This window comes from Ailuropoda melanoleuca, chromosome 9 (assembly GCF_002007445.2).
Source record: "Ailuropoda melanoleuca isolate Jingjing chromosome 9, ASM200744v2, whole genome shotgun sequence".
Lineage (NCBI taxonomy): Eukaryota > Metazoa > Chordata > Mammalia > Carnivora > Ursidae > Ailuropoda > Ailuropoda melanoleuca.
Window position 1 is genome coordinate 3123781 of NC_048226.1, and position 16713 is coordinate 3140493.

Below are 16713 nucleotides of genomic sequence, written 5' to 3' on the forward strand. Positions count from 1 at the left end.
TAAATAAATAAATAAATAAATAAATAAATAAATATTTTAAAAAGTGTGGTGGTAGGTCATAACAACAACAAAAAAATAGGCCAATGGAAAAAGTATCAAGAGCCCAGAAATAAACCCAAGAACATACAGTCAACTAACGTTTGACAAGGGAGGCAAGAATACTCAACAGAGAAAAGACAGTCTTTTCAATAAATATGCTGGAATAATAGTTTTTTCAAATGTAAAAGAATGAAATTGGACCCATATCTTACACCACTCACAAAAATTAACTTGAAATAGATTAAAGACTTGAATGTATTATATGAAACCATGCAACTCCTAGAAGAAAACACGAATACATGCTCCTTGACATGGGTCTCGGTAATGATTTTTTTGATGTAACACCTAAAGCACAAGCAAGAAAATAAAATATCAACAAATAGGACTACATCAAACTAAAAAGCTTTTGCACAGCAAAAGAAACTATCAACAAAGTGAAAAGACAACCTATGGAATGGAAAAAAGTATATGCAAACCATATATCTGATAAGGGGTTAATATCCAAAATTTATAACAAACTCATACAACTCAATAGCAAAACAAACAAATGAAAACCCCAATTTAAAATGGGCAAAGAAGAACCTGAATAGTCATATCTCCAAAGAAGATATACCAAAGGCCAATAGGTACGTGAAAGGATTCACAACATTACTAGCCATTAGGGAAATGCAAATTAAAACTACAATGAGATATCACCTCATGCATGTTAGAATGGCCATAATCAAAAAGACAAGAGATAACAAATGCTGGGATGGATTTGGATAAAAGGAAACTTTTGTGCACTGTTGGTGGGATTATAAATTGGAACAGCCACTGTGGGAAACAGTATGGCGTATCCTCAAAAAACTAAAACTAGAGCAATTATATGATCCAGCAACTCCACTGCAGGGGATATATCCAAAGGAAATGAAAACACTAACTCAAAAAGATATCGGAACCTGCATGTTCTCTGGCATTATTTACAATAGCCAAGACATTGAAACAACCCAAGAGTCCATCAATGGATGAAAAGATATAAGTTGTGGTATATATGTATACAATGGAATATTACTCAGCCATTAAAAAATGAGGAAATCTTATAATTTGCAAGAACATACATGGACCTCAAAGGCATTACGCTAAGTAAAATAAGTCAGATGGAGAAAAACAAATACTGTATGATTTCACTTATATGTGGAATATAAAAACAAAACAAAACAGAACAAGAACAAACTCATAGAAAAACAAATCAGACTGGTGGTTACCAGAGGCAGAGGGTGGGGGGAGGAAGATTGGAAGAAAGTGATCAAAAGGTACAAACTTCCAGTTCTAAGATAAAAAAGACTAAGGATATAATGTACGACAGGATGACTATAGCTAACAGTGATGTATAATATATAGGAGAAATTTTCTCATCACAAGGAGGACTTTTTTCCTTACTCCTTTTCTTCTTTCTTCTTATTGTGTCTATATGAGAAGATGGATGTTAGCTGAACATACTATGGTGCTCATTTCACAATATATTAAGTCAAACCATCATGCTGTATTCCTTAAACCTATACAGTGATGTTTGTCATTTATTTTTCAATAAAACAGGGAAAAAACCTATAACCTCCAAAAAAAGTTCAGAAAGTATCCTGATATTTAAAAAACTGCTTTCCTGTATTTTAATTAATAATTAATTGTATATTTGTATAATATTTAATTGTATATTTTAACTATCTTTTATAGCTATATATTATACTTATATAAATGTTAACATATTAATATACAATATACATATATATATATTCCAATATTTATTCTTAGTGTGTCTCCTGAAAAGCCAACAAATATTAACCAACTCAATAGCAACGAACATCCTTGCATCCATGTGGTGTCTCCAAATACCATTTCCCACTAAAAAGAACCAGGGCTTCTTTAAAGAAGTGGTTCAATCCAGGTCTGGGTCAGAAAATGAACTAGATAATCCTAGATTTTTGCTATGGAATAATAAAAGTAAGGGAGCTCCCAAAGATATGAGTCATGTGAACTGAACTAAAGTTATGTGAAAGGACTTCAGAGTCAACATAAAAGGTATCCAACTGGGCAAAAATGTGACAATTTGAACATTAATAAGAATAATAACTGCAATGAAGTGAATCACATGAAATGTGTTTAAATCCTCAAGTTCTTAATCACACTAGAAAAAAATCACTGGTCACATTCTGAGGATGCTAAAAATCAGCTCATTGTTTTGAAAACTGATTAATAAAGACAAAAAAATAATGCATTTACCATGCCTTTCTACACAAATTGTACTTCAGGGAAACCAAATAGTTGATGAGGTGAAGTTTTTCTTTATAGAAGTATTCAAGCTGACAAATGAAGGACTGATATATTGTCATCATTTAAACATTAATTATCCATAGCTATAGCATCACAGTAAGACAGAAAAACATTATGTGCCTCCTAATATGATGCAATAGGGGAAGTACATAACACCAACTTTTAAAGTATTCTTACCAAAACAGACAAACACATCTGAATATGATCAAGCCTTTATATCTAACAACCTACTCACAGGAAATGTAGGGTACAAAGGCACACACTAAACCACATCATGGAGAAAAATATAGATTATGGGAAAATCTGTAAAACAAATGAGCAGTTTCCTTAACAAATAAATATCAAGGGGAAAAAAGACATACTTATAAATAAAAACAAATTAAGAAATATAATTAAGGATAAAAAGAGAGGAGGACGTACTTATAATTTTTAAAAAAAGAATTAAGAGCCATAACATATAAATGCAACATACAGATCTTATTTAGAGACTAACCTGAATGAGCAAGCAAAAATGATGGAGTAATAAACTCTGGAAACCACTCCTTCATGAAAACAACTAGAAAAAATGGTCAGAATCAACATTTTCAAAATTCTGGAAATTAACTAAGGCTTGCAGGATTCTGGGCAGAATTTATTCAAGAAAAACACTCCGTAAGAACAACAAATGTTATGGCATTTTAAATTGCCTAGTCCCATAATCCCCCATTCTCAGCCTCCGCTGTAACCTTGAAAACCAACATCCCATAGTCATTGTGCAAATCAGCAGCCTGGAAGATGCTGCAGGAACAGATTATGGTTGGAGCTCCTTCAAAGCTCCAAGTCTCAACTGTCATTATTTGACCTGAACGATGGTTCCTTGGAAGACCTCACTCACAAAGCTGTCTTTATTTTACCTACCTAGGAGCTTGCCCAGTACAAACAACTTTTCCCGAGGGGCACTCATCCAAAACAATCAGAGGCAATTGTTTAACACTGAGGCTGCCCAAGGTGGTAGATAACAGTTGAAGAAAACAACAAGCTATCCAAAAGGCTTAAAAGGAAAAGCTGGGGAATAGAGATGTCCACAGGGGGCTTTGAAAAGCTCCAACATACTCCTGGGAATCTAGAAGACCACACATATGTGGAGGACTGTGTATGCTCAGGGCTGTGTGCATACTCAGAAAAGACCCAAGAAGGACCTAAATTCTCACCTCTGGCTGACCTTGAGACTCTGCAACAAGCAGGAAGTGAAGGCTATATTAGAGTCGTCAACTGCTTGGTTGAGTGTTGAACTGTGCCTTAACATACACACAGAGCCCCTTAGCAAAGACTTGTTTTTAGACATTTTAAGTCTCTATCCAATCATCAGCTGACCACTAAAACAACTGAGCAGAGACTTCATTAGCTACATGTGACAAAGAATACAGACTTTACAAAATTGGTTTAAAAAATTACTTAACACACAGGAGCAACAAACAATAACAAACTCTGGTGGGGGGGGAATTTGATTTCTAGATATGCAACANGAATTTGATTTCCAGATATGCAACATTATATTTACAATGTCCAATTTTCAACAAACAGTTACAAGACCTACAAAAGTGCAAGAAAGTATGGCCCATACACAGGAAAAACAAAAGCAACCAACAGAAACAGTCTCTGAGGAAGCCCAGACTTGGAATTTTAGACAAAGGCTTTAAATAAACTATATTAAATATGCTCAAAGAACTAAAGGAAACCACATTGAACAAATAAACTATAAGATATTACTTATGAGACTATCTGAGAAAAATGAACACCGACTGAACATTTGATGACATTAAGGGACTACTGTTAATTTTTAGATCTAATAATGGCTTTGCAATTATGTTTTTATTTATTTTTATTTTTTATTTTTTTTAAAGATTTTATTTATTTATTTGACAGAGATAGAGACAGCCAGCAAGAGAGGGAACATAAGCAGGGGTAGTGGGAGAGGAAGAAGCAGGCTCCCAGCGGAGGAGCCTGATGTGGGGCTCGATCCCAGAACGCTGGGATCACGCCCTGAGCTGAAGGCAGATGCTTAACGACTGAGCCACCCAGGCGCCCCAATACAATTATGTTTTTTAAAAAGAGTCTTAATTTATGAGAAAAAAGGTCTAAGATTTAAACTTATATTCTAGATAAATATATACAAAAATAAAATAGGAATCATGTATGATTGCCACACAAAGTTTAACTCAAGGCAAAAAAACATTAAATAAAGGAAGATCCCTTCATAATAATCTAGGGAATAATTCATCTATCATGACCTTCATATATGCCATATAAATGGTACTAAAATATGTGAAGCAAAATCTATAAGAAGGAAAGGAAAAATGGGAGAAAATGCCTATTAAAAATAAGACAATAATACACATCTTTCAAATCTTGATGGATATAATATATGAGAAGGTATTTCATAGAAAATTAATTAAAAATAACTCATAAACATTAGAAAATTCTCAGAGTTATGGAAAATTAATATAATAAAAATACACTTAAAAGTTTTAATGCATCCTTTTAGCAAATTACAAAGACTGACAACAGCCTACATTGGAAAAACTGCAGAAACAGTTGCTAAAACTATGAGTGGGAGTGTAATTGGCAGCATGTTTGTGAAAGGCAATTTGGCAATATCAACCAAAAATTTTAATATGCATCCCATTTGATTCTGCAACCACTTTCTCCAGAACTTTTCCTGCAGAAAAAAATCTTACAATTGTGCAAAGATAGATGTTTAACATACTTTACAATACATACATAAATTCACAACTCTTTACAATGTTCACTGCAGCATTTTTGAAATAATAATGGACATTGGAAGCCACATAAACATTAATGAATGGAGGGTTTGTTAAATAAAAGTTGACATATTCACCAGAAAGACTGAGACAGTCTATGTATGCCAACATAGAACTAGGTCTACAATACAGTGTGAAGTGACAAAGACTTTTTAGGATGGTAAATACAGCATGTATGTCTGTAGACACACACACCGTCATCTCACTAGTGCGTCTCTGAGGTTTAGAAATATGAATGATTTTTGTGTTGTTCCTTATGAATTTTCTGTGTTTTCCAAATTTTATATAATAAAAATGTATTGACTTTATTCTACAATGTTATTTTTAAAAATTGCTCAGTTAATTGTCCAGTGGCCTCGGATTTTAAGATGGCATTTATAACATTAGAGGGTGACAAGGATCTCCAAGTCAAGTCAGACTGACTACAACTCTTAATAAGCTGAGGCTGGCCAACACGTTAAGGACGACCGCCAAAACTGTGCACTTCACTGGTGTTATTTAAGGTAGAGGAGTCAAAAATAGTATATTGATGAATGACACAGAGCACAGACAACTTTGGACGTTTTATTTGCTTCTGACTTCTCTGTCAAGAAATACTTGCATTTAAAAGTAATAAAAATGTATCAAATCACTATGTTGTACACCTAAAACTAATGTAACACTGTGTGCCAACTACACTAAATTAAAAAAAAATAATAATAAATACCAAAGTAGCACATTATAATTATCTGAAAATTTTCTTCCAAAACCTTGCTCAGAACTAATAAAATTCTGATGATGACTACTGTTAACACCACTGTATGATACATTTAAAAGTGGCTAAGAGAAAAGCTTCTAAAAATTCTCTTGGTATAATTCACTAGCTATTCCGTATTTTTAAAAAACCTCCCTGTAAATAAAATAAAACAAATGTTTGTAATGTGATTTTAAAATGCCAATAATGGGCACCTGGGTGGCTCAGTCAGTTAAGCATCCGACTCTTGATCTCAGCTCAGGTCTCAATCTTGGGGTTGTGAGTTCAAGCCCTGTGTTGGGCTTCACACTGGGTGTAAAGCCTACTTAAAAAAGAATGCCAGTAATATGATTAATACACTTTATGCTTAAATATTAGAAATGCTGCTGCTTAAATAGGGAGATGATGGGATGTTAATTACCACCATTTGATTTAGGATCTTTAGGGAGACTAGCCAAGTAACCGGGCAAGAAAAAAAATAGTCAAAGCATTAGAAATCAGGAGGAAATTAATATGTGCATACCTCATTTTATTGCACTTTGTAGATATGTTTTCCTTTTTTTTTTTTTTAACAAATTCAAAGTCTGTGGCAACCCTGTATCCAGCAAGTCTACTGGCGCCATTTGACCAACAGCATTTGCTCACTTTATATCTAGTGTGTCACATTTGGTAATTCTCACAATATTTCAAACTTTTTCATTATTTTTATATTTGTTTTGGTGATCTTTGATCAGTGATTATGACTCACTAAAGGCTCAGATAATAGCATTTTTTAGCAGTAAAGTATTTTTAATTAAGGTATAAACTTTAAGATATAATGCTATTGCACACTTCATAGACTACAGTATAGTGTAAACATAACTTTGATACGCACCGAGAAACCAAAAATTCATTTGACTCACTTTATTGTGATACTCACTTTATTGCAGTGATCTGGAGCTGAGCCTCCAATATCTCCTAGGTGTGTCTATGTTCAAAAGTTAGTAGCTTTCAGACAATTATCATATGATTTCTCTCATCTATGGAACATAAGAACTAGGATGATCGGTAGGGGAAGAAAGGGAATAAAGAAAGGGGGGTAATCAGAAGGGGGAATGAAACATGAGAGACTATGGACTATGAGAAACAAACTGAAGACTTCAGAGGGGAAGGGGGTGGGGGAATGGGATAGACTGGTGATGGGTAGTAAGGAGGGCACATATTGCATGGTGCACTGGGTGTTTTACGCAACTAATGAAGCATCGAACTTTGCATCGGAATCCGGGGAAGTACTGTATGGTGACTAACATAATATAATAAAAAAAATTAAATAAAATAAAATAAATAAAAAAATAAAAAATAAAAGTTATTTGAGGTTCCCCCCCCCCAAAAAAAGTTAGTAGCTTTCAGAAATACCAACCATAATCAGAAAACATAATGGAAGAAAATATCCCATTTGCAACGGCAAGAGAAAAAGATAGAATACCTTTGAATGAACTTTTTAGGAATGAGCATGACCTACAAAAAGAAAATGTTAAATCTCTCTCTAGACATAAAAATGGCTTGAGAAAATGAAAAGGAAAAGATTAATTCATTTGACATAAAAATTAAACATAAAATTGTCAAAGACAGAAAAAAGTACAAAAAAATTAAACATAAATTGTCAAAGACAGAAAAAAGGACAATTATAGACAGTTTCCTTAATATACAAAGAGTGCTTATAAGTGAATAAGAAAAAAAGACATAAATTAACAAGAAAATTGGCCAAAGGCTTGAAAAGTAGTTCAAAGGAAAAAGAATTAAAATGACAAGAAGCTTGTGAAAAGATGCCCAGCTCACTGGTAATCACAGAACTGCAGGTTGAAAACAAGATACATTTCATTTATCCTATTAGTAAAAATGAAATGCTCTTACAAGTTTTAATTTGTCAAGATGGCAATAAATCTTATTGGAGGAAAAATTAGCAGTATCTTTAAAAAATAAAAACATATAATCAAAGATAAACTTGTATAGATTGAACAAGCATAGCAAAACCAAGAAAACACTCTAAATGTTCATTAATATGGGTCTGGTTAAATAAATCATGGCATGTTTTTCTAGGTTAACATTTTAAGAAGATAAAGTATACTTTTGAGAACGAACAGGCCAACAAGCTCAGTGATAAAATTAAGTTGTAACAAAAATTATATGTAATTATCAATTCTGTACAGCCCTCAAGTGCATAAATGTACAGAAGGTTTGTGTTATATTAAGCACAGACACTACACGCTAAGCTTGTAAAGATTTTGAAAGAGTGCTAAACCCAAGCGATGTGCCCAAAGAGATTTTCATCAGCTCAGAAAAGCATTCCGATGTACATGCATTTTCAAAACACATTTTTATTATGTATATAACATGCTATGTGTTTACTGCAGAAAATTTAGAATATCCAGGCAAAGAAAATAAGCAAGTCATGAATGAATCACAATGCCAATATGTTATCATATTAGCGTGTTTTGTTCTTTGGGTAGGGGAAATGGTTGACTATGTACAATATATATTAATAATTTATTATGGTAAAATTAAGGGATTTTTTTTTGTAAAAATACAAAAAGGCACAGAAGGATAGAAAGTAGAAGGTTAAAGTTATCCCCTATGACCTCACAAACTTCAAACCAATGCCATTCTTTAGAGGTATAATTATTAGTAGTTGCTTGTATTCGAGCTATTTGCTGTGTGTGTGTCCGTGTGTGTGTGTTTCAACCACCACCCACTGACAGTTACAAACGCGAGTGACACTCTGAGACCAGAAGGCCTGGCATTTGATTTTCGCCAGAATGCTCAAATCTGGGACCGAATGTTCTTCTGTGCAGAAGACAACGAATCCCCAGTTGTCCACAGTATTAAGCTTGGAGAGAAATGCACATTGTAGGGCAGCTGGGCAAGGTTTGGAAAGAGGTGGGGGGGCAACCTATAAGAAACCACTGTTAAGGATTTAATGTCCTTAGCATTATGGGAAAATAAATCTATACTATAAAGCGTTAAATGTCTTCTCCTAAAGTGCAATCCCCTCCCATTTCTGTAACTCTCCCACACAGTTTGATAACATCTGTAGAAGTCTCGGTGATACTTTTATAGGGCATTACCTCCCAGAAGCACCTGGAGAACTGGTTATAACACAGATTCCTGCCCCACCCACAGAAATCCTGACCCAGAAGTTTGGGGTGGAACCCAAGAGCCTGCCTATCTAGCAGCCTCCCAAGAGGAGCTGACCCTTGGCGCTTGTGAGCCCTGTTTTGCATAGCACTGATTCTGGGCGGGCGTAGAAAGGGAAAACTCCCGGTCATAATGCCAGTAAGGGAGGACTGTTCCATAGTTACAGATCCATCAGCATTTCTTCACCGTCCTGCAGGAAATGGCAGAGCTCTGACTTTGACCAGAAATGAAGGGAGAGCTCTAGTAAGACAGAGGATTTTCACGAGGGAAGGGCAGAAGCAGTAAAAATTGTTAATGGGTTTTGTAAAAGCAGCTTCAATTAAGTAGTGGGCACAGACGGCTGTGGTTTGAAAAATAAAATGATGATTAAGGAGTAGAGAGACAGGAAGTACAAACAGTTTTTCCAAACTCTGTCGGTAAAGGTAGGGGAAAGATTAGGGCAGCAGCTAAAGATGTGGAGAATTTAAAATACTTGCATTTTTATATATAATTCACACACAAGTCTTAAAATTATACTTGCTTGATATCACTCATCATCAAGGAAGTGCAAATTAAAACCACAGTGAGATACCACACACCTGTCAGAATGGCTAAAATCAGTAACAGGAAATAACAAGGGTTATGAGGACACGGAGAAACGGGAACGCTCGTGCACTGTGGGTGGGAATGCAAACTGGTGCAGCCACTGTGGAAAACAGTATGGAGGTTCCTCGAAAAATGAACAGTAGAACTGTCATATGATCCAGTCATTCCACTACTGGTTATTTATACAAAGAAAATGAAAATACTAATTGAAAAAAATATATACACCTCTAGGTTTATTGCCGCTTTATTTAGAATAGCCAAGGTATGGAAGCAACCTAAGTGTCCAGTGACTGATGGAAGGATAAAGAAGATGTGCTATATACATAAATATCTCACACACACACACACACACACACACACACACACACACACAGAGGAATATTATTCCACCATGAAAAAGAATGAAATCTTGCCATTTGCAATGACATGGATGGAGCTAGAGAGGATTATGCTAAGTAAAATAAGCCAGAGAAAGACAAATACCATATGATCTCACTCACTTGTGGAATTTAAGAAATAAATGAACAAACAAAGAAAAAAAAAAGAGACTAAGACAAGCAACCAACTCAGACTCTAAATACAGAGAACACACAGGTGGTCACCAGAGGGGAGGTGGGTGGGGGATGGGTGAAGAGGTGAACGGGATCAAGAGTACACTAATAGTGATGAGCACTGAGAAATGTATCGACTTGTCGAGTCAGTATATCGTTATTGTACACCTGTATCTAATCAGCACTGTATGTTAATTACACTTGGATAAAAGAAGTATACTTGTATTTAAGATGGAAGAAATCTGGGATCTCTTTTAACCCTGATGGGAAAGGAAGAGAGGGAGAGATGGCAAAGAGAGAAGGGATGATGGGTGGTGTGGGATCTCTGAGGAAGCAGAGGGGCTGGAGTCCAGACACAGATGCGGAGATTAATTAGCCTTGGAAAGGAAGAGAGACACTCGTGCCTCTGTAACAGGAGGGAGCAAGGAATGGCTGCGAGCAGCTGCAGGGCGAGGTCTCTTCTGGTGGTTTCTGTTTTACTGAGATTTTTTTTCACAATCTTCTTTGGAGTCTAGCATAGAATCCATTTTTATAAATGGTCCATAGCTACTTAAAAAGACAGTATATTCCCTCAAAATACAATGTTCAGTAATACCTGTTAATGTAACAATAATTATGCTATGCAGACTCTACGTGTAATTTTTACTGAGTTAAGTGTATCAAAGTTTCTCACAGTAGTTTTACTTCTTTCAATTTCTCCTTGTACTTTTTTTTCTTTATGTATTTTGATGTATTGGTATTTGCGTGCAAATTTTTAAGACCGAGTTTTCATCGTTGATGGATAAAAAATACTCATCTTTGTTTTTGGTATTTTTCTTTTTGCCTGAAATTCTACTAAGCTCAGATATAAATACTACTATCGTGCTTTGTCTGTCTTGTCTATCACAACGGGCCATTTTTAAATCCCAAACAGCCTCCTGGTCAATTCCCCTCCAGTCTGGAGCTACCCAGAGCTAGGGATGACCATGTTAGAGAGAGGAACCAGCTGCAAATATCGTGGGAGGAACCTGCTACTTGGGCTCCAGGACAGGCTAAGCATAGACCACTTAAAGTTTCCTGTCACAAGCTTGCAAGAGACCACCAATCAGATCTGATTCTGAGGCTGCTTTAAGATACACTTTCTAATGGTGTAGACTCCAATGGCTGAGAACACAGCACCTGGAGGCAAGGCTCCCTCTCTGTCCCATCCTACAATGCTGATGGCAACAGGTCCCTGTCCGGGAACACTCAGATTTGGTGGTGATGATGGTGGTGGGTATTGGTTCCAGCCAAACACTTTCAGTGTTTGAACCATTCCAAACCTTTTTAATTGAAATTTGGGGTAATAGATTTTTGACACTGCTACCTACTGGGCCATTTTCCAGGGACGACTTCTTGTCACACGTTAAATGTCATCTGCATTATTGTTATGCTACAAACTACCTAGAAAGGCAATATGGATGGGTGGTTAAGATCACAGATGCTGGGGCCAAATGACGTGGCTTGGAATACCAGCCTAGCCACTTACAATTGCTGTGTGACCTTGGGTAATGTTCTTACCTTCTCTGAGCCTCAGTTACATCTGTTAAATGAGGATAATAAGTATACTTGCTTCAAGGGGGTTTTGAGAGAGTTCAAATGAGGTCATATGCACAGGGCTTGGAAGGGAACTTAACCACCAGTAGGGCTGGGTTAGTGTAGGTTATTCAAACCTAGCTGAGCACCTGCTATGTCCCCAAGAATGATGCCAGGCAACTTGAGATAAATTACACCTCCTTTATTCTAATAAAAACCGTTTCCTACAAGTAAGAAAACTGGACTTTTTTCAGGTTTAAATGACCTTCCCAAGATCACAGAATTCCAAGGCAGTAGAGCTGAGGCTAGAACCGAAAGCTCCAGTCTTAACCTTAACTTCTACTGTGAGACTAGATCATAATTGTGTAAACCCAAACTCACTCATCAGAAGAATGTTTATCATAGACTTCCATTTTTATGGGTTTCACTTGTTTGATTTTGCAATCATTGGGCTGACCTAAGGATCCATTAAATTTGCTTCCACGGACTTCCCACCCACACATAAATGCTCAAATCCAGCTGTTCCATCATATTTTTTCTATGTCTCATTTCCTGCTGCAGATCACAGTTTTGCTAAGTAGCAAGATGTACAGGAAGCAAATTGTCCACACAATATGAACTAATCAATAAACATCAGCTTCAGCCCAGAAGGACTGTAATTTATTTGATTGTTTATTTTCACTCTAACGTCCAACCAGAACTACACCAACCTAAATATATCCACTCCATGGTATCACAAGAAAAGAGAAGCTTTACTCTCCCTTTGACAAGCTTATTCCCACTCTCCCATTCCTGGTTTTTGTTTTTCAATTTTTAAAATTCGGTCGCTTGGGGTTTTTTTGCTGCGTAAAACCTTGCGTCAAGCATTTTTCAATGTTACTTTTCTTGACCCTGCTTTTATTTCCCCTTTCTGTTCTTTAGGTAAAAACACACACACATCCTCTCCGACCCACCCCCCTCCAATCTCCATTCCCAAGGAACAAAAGAGTGTTTTTAAAAAGGAAGGAAGGTATCTCAATAAATGCTAATGTGAGTAACAATAACAACCTTAAGGAAACATTGGAAAGAATACTGATTTTCCTTTAAAGTGAGACAGTGGCTGTGAAAGCATTCTGTAAGCTGAGAAACAAGTGTTTGTGAATGTGCTCCTGTGCCCATCACTGTCTGGTGTCATTTACACTAGAAGAAGGCAGTCTGTGGGACACTGTGCAGAGCGGGGAGTGATGACTTGTCAAAGTCGGGTGCTCAGTTTTGATCAAGTTCACCTGTCACTCTGTGCACGTAGGAGGGGACTGTGGGAGACGAGGGAAAGGAAAGTCAGTGTGTGGAGACAACAATCCCGCAGCTGGAGGACCGTCCATGCTACCTTTCGTAGCTGGAGGTGAGACAAATGAGACACGCCAATGAGCAAAGACAGGGAAAGTCAAACTGAGAAACTGACAACCACTTCTTAAAAGCAGAGAAGGGACACACCAGGGATTTGATTTGGTGAGAGCGACCAGCTGCAAGCTGAAGACTGATTTCCACCTACACTTGCCCTGCTACAACATCCCACGGTCCTGCCCCGAGCTAATTCCACACACTGTCCTGGAAGTCTATTGTTGCTGAGTCCACACCTGAGCGTCCTTGGAAGCTCTTGTGTCTATGCAGAAGCATCACTCCCAGCCTGGAGCTATGTTGCTTTACTGGCCTAAAATGCCTTTACCTCAAAAGAGCATGGTAACAGGCAGGCTGCCCAAGAACGTACGCTTCCCTGCTCATTTCCAGGACTGGCTTGGAGCAGCACGCCGGAGAGGGGCTTTGTTACACAAGCAGCAAGCAAGAACTTTCTGTCCAGATGTTCCCCAGCCCTGTAGTGTAACTTTCTTCTCTGCCCTGTATACTGCATCTCAGAAATCAAGAGCCTAGTGAGGATTAAATGTTCATTTGCCTTCTGACTCTATAGTAGGAAGTAGGGGGCTCAGAATACATCACCCCAAATATGCCACTTTGGCATACTGGTTACTTTGAGTTAAAAGTACTTGAGAAATAGCAGGTGTAGCAAGGAGACTCTGTCCCTCCTTTGTCCACTTGAAAGCAGAAGATAAATCTCCCACCAGAAAGTCACCCTCCCCACACCAGGGTGGGTAGAAGGCATCTTCATCACCAGGCGCAAGGAATTTAGAGCAGAGAAGACCTCGTGAACAAACCTCGTTACTAGTTCACTGTTTACTACCCACAACCCAAACCCCTTGTCTCGTCAATTCTTCACAAATTTGTCATTCCTTTGTTTAAAAGGTATAAAAGCTTCCTGCTTTGGCCACTTCGAGTTTCACATCTTTGGGGGGCTCCCCTACGTACGTATGTAATTCAGGTTCTTTTCTCCTATTAATCTGTCTTCTTACTGGGAGCTGCCAGCCAAGAACCTAGAAGGGTGGAGGGAAAACGATCTTTCCTCCACTACAGGGCCATCGGAGGCTGAAAAGCAGAGGTATTCACCAAAGGCACGTATCAGAGTCACCTGGAAAATCTGGTGACATATAATTGTCCAGATTTACCCTCACAAAATTCTAGGGTAGGGCTTGAGGACTAGCACACAGAATAAGTTCTCCAGGTGCTGATGTGCATGCTGGATTCAGAGCCACGGGGCCAGGCTCGGAGAGGGTGAACCACGGGCAGGCGGGTTGAAGCAACCTTTGCTCCACTTCTGGTTCCATATTTTGCTACCTTTGTTCTGACCCCATCTCTCCAGGCCTCCGTGGACATTTCTCCTCTTGCTCATCTGGGTACCCTTGGAAGACAGCTCAGGAGGGTGATGGAGCACACAGACTCCAAAGTCAGATCAGCTCGAGCACCTACTTGCCGTGAGGCTTTGAACAAGGTGTTTCATGTCACTGAGCCCATTTGTCATTGTCCCGTTTGTCAAAGGGGAGGCTGTAATAATAGTACCTACTCTGTAGGGTTATGGTGAAGAGTAAATCACATCATACATCAAAGCACTCAGTGCAGGGCCTGGCACAAATGCACAGAGCCTATGGAGGCCACTGTTATTCCCATCCTGGTAATTATTATTGTTAAGAATCCCTGAGCTCTCCTTTGGTTAGTGGATGTCTGGTCTCCTGGGTGACTCCAGGTGTGAAAAGGCTTGGCTGCCAATAGGCTGCTTCTGCTTTTAGTTCACATGGGCATCTGGTCTAACTGGGTTCTTCAGTCCTGTTCCAATCAAGTCAATACACCTTTACAGAGAACATACCAAGTGCCAGGTATGGGGACAGGTGTGAAAGGCCCTTGAAGAGCTCACATGCTCAAGAGTGGGTCAGTGCACAAACAACCCCCCCCCACACGCAGGTAGTGATGGAAGGATGTAAAAGGTACCCAAGCAGTGGTTCATGGGAGAGAAGAGGAGACTTCACACCGACTCACTTTTCTTGTGTATATAAAATCTCCTGGGCCCTTTAAGAATAAAGGTAAGCTACTTCTGTTGCGCCTTTTCATTAAAGCATTAGAAAAGGTCTTCATATAAGATCCTGGTCTTATTCCTCTGACCTCCATTCAATCCCAAGATCTGTTTTTTTAAAAGAAGAAATAAATTACAGATATACTTAGTAGGATTTCAGAGCTAGAAAAGCTTGGAAATCATCCATGCTAACAGTCTTAGCATACAGATAAAAAAGCCAAGGTCCCTGTGATCCCGCCTAAGATCACAGATAGTGGCCATGCTGAGGTTATTACCCAGTCTCTGGCTTCCAGTGCAATTCTGTTGCACAACATTATTTAGTCCCAGCGCAACAATAATGGGAAGCAGAATCATCTCTAGCAAAGGGCCTGTATTCATCCGTTCAACATGTATTGAGCTCCTGTGACAGGTTCTATAAAGGCCAAGCAGGAAGTAAACAGAAAAGAGAAGAGCCGACTCTAGATTGGTAGACTGGTCAGAGAAAGCCTCCTTGAGGAGGACACTTGAGCTCAAGGTGGAGAAAGAGGCAACCATGTTAAGAGCTGAGGGAAGTGTATTCCAGGTCCAGGGATTGGTCAGTGCAAAGGCCCATGGGAAAAGGGCACTGGGCACTCTAGAATCTTCCAGATAGTAAGACTGGAGGCTAGGGCATGAGGGGCAAAATGGCACACATGATGTAACATAGAGCCAGCCATGTAAGACTTTGAAGGTCATGGAAAGGGTATGGATTTTAGCATAAGTATAAAGGCAATTCATGAAGAGGTTTTAAGCTGGGGAGTTCATGGTCAGTCTGGCTACTCTGTGAAAAACAGACTCCACGGCCCTCCTTCTCAAGGGAGCCAGCACATCATCTTGCTCAAGTGTGAGCGAGCTAGGTAAAGCAGGAAAACAGGGTCCTAGTTATTCAGCGTCAGGATCCTTCCTCTGTGCTGTGCTCTCTCTCGTTGAATTAAACGGAGGAAATATCTCATTAAAAGTAACAAAGAAGGATGAATGGGGAGGCAGACAGAGATGATGTTACAGTCTTCCCTGTTATGGAATGAGTTCAGTGTACGGGTTATTTTTGGAAGTGACAGTCAAAGGAAAAATGGCCTGTGTATGAAGAGAAAATGTCATAATAATAACCCTCCAGGCCCAGGATTCTATTTTTGTCGGGAGTACCGAGCAAGAGATGTTTTGTAAGGGGGTGTGGTTATCTTAAAAACGTCAAAGTCCAGTGAAACGCTGGGGTTCTGGGTGGGTCTCAGGCATCCCTGTATCAATAGCCTTAGTTGCCACCAGGATGATCTCAGGGTCATGAGTTCAAGCCCCACATTGGGCTCCATGTCATATATATATATATTATGGACAAACCTGGAAACGCAACGCAACGGAGTCCCTAAGTGCCAAATCAAGGCTCCAAGTAGATGTGCTTGCTTCTTTGTTGCTGTGTTTAGAGTTTTCTCTCTTTAAAACCCAAGTGGACTCTACCACCCCGTTCCAACATCCAAAGCTATTTATGCCATTGTTGGTTCAGTCTGTCCCCCTTCTCCT

General features: G+C 38.5%; 1 protein-coding gene across 1 annotated transcript in view; it reads right to left on the bottom strand.

The window, feature by feature from the left end:
• Positions 1–16713, bottom strand: part of ADAMTSL3 (ADAMTS like 3) — a 236922-nt gene that overhangs the window by 109835 nt on the left and 110374 nt on the right. The gene's annotated exons all lie outside the window — the stretch shown is intronic.